This window comes from Rhipicephalus sanguineus, chromosome 10, assembly GCF_013339695.2.
Source record: "Rhipicephalus sanguineus isolate Rsan-2018 chromosome 10, BIME_Rsan_1.4, whole genome shotgun sequence".
Taxonomy (NCBI): Eukaryota; Metazoa; Arthropoda; class Arachnida; order Ixodida; family Ixodidae; genus Rhipicephalus; species Rhipicephalus sanguineus.
Window position 1 is genome coordinate 16,564,471 of NC_051185.1, and position 1,308 is coordinate 16,565,778.

Here is a 1,308-nt window from a genome sequence, read left to right on the forward strand (position 1 = left end):
CACAACGGCGCCAAAGGGCGAGCCTGCGATATGTATGGCGTATACGGCGGCTGCCAATCGAAACGCGCTTCAGGAGGGTCCAGTGACTCCTTCCCAAATGCGAACTCTTTTTCTCTGCCTGTACCTTCCAAAAGGGGTCAGATGGACACCCGAAGAGAGTCACGGTTCCATGACCCTCTTTTGACTCTCTTTTTTCTTAGAGTGCAGCTGCTATCTCGCTAATTCAAGCAAGATTAGTGTCATTTGGGTTCGGTCATGTCGTCGGAACAGAGCGCTTTATTATTGCTATTATTTTTTTTTTTTATTCGCGAGGGGACGGGGATCCTCTGTTCCGCCTTGCAGCCACGCTTGAGGTCGGTCGAATACAAAGCTAATGAATGCGGAAACCGTGGACGGGGACCCACGTGCACGCGCGGCAGCTGTCGGGGCCGCGGCGTCTTCGCAATCGCAGTGACGTATATATGCACATGTTGACTTGTCAGAGCCGGAGCGCTATAGGCTTCCCAAGCAGCGCTTAGCGGCGCTGCTGCTTTTGACAGGCAGCGCCATCTCTGGCAGAAAAAGAGAAACTGGGGCGTGATCAGCGAGCGCTTTCCCTTCTCGCCACCGCGTTGCCGCTCGCTTCCGTGCTCGTGCAGAGCTCTCGCGGTGCACTTGCGGCGTCTCACAATGTACCGCGTAAGGATCTTCAAGCTTGACTGGCACTTCCGCAAAGCGAACTTGATAAAATGAGGAAAGCTCGTCAATCACGTTAACGGTGAAGAGCAGACGATCGACGACAACCACGCCCGACTCAAAGCGAAATGCATTTCCCAAGTCGCGATTACACCGTGTAGGACGTATACCTTGAGGTAAGTCTCATTCTGTCACGTTAAAGATGAATAATGGTCCACATGCACTCCGAAATGAAGCCGTACACGCTATCGATGTTCTGCGGCGTGGACTACGAATCATATGATTGTTTTGATATGGCATGCTTACAGTAGCAGCCGTGTACTTTCGTGAACAAACGTTTGCGGCGTGCGAAAAAAAGATTATACGGCCATGGCACTGCTTCCTAAGAAGGTTAGAGTCAAGTCCTCCGTGCCGCTGGAGAATCACCCGCCGATTAAGACGCGAGGCAGCTAGCTGAGCTTCAACCACTGTGAAGCAAGATGAACTGCTCGCCTCGTTTTTTCGGCTCTCGCGTCATGCTTGCAGTCTCTTATGATACAGACTTGACAGGCGTATAAAACCTGTTGCGTGAACGCGGCTAGAAAATCGCACAAAGTCAGAAGGTGGTTAATTCAAGGTTGCAATTGCAAAGCA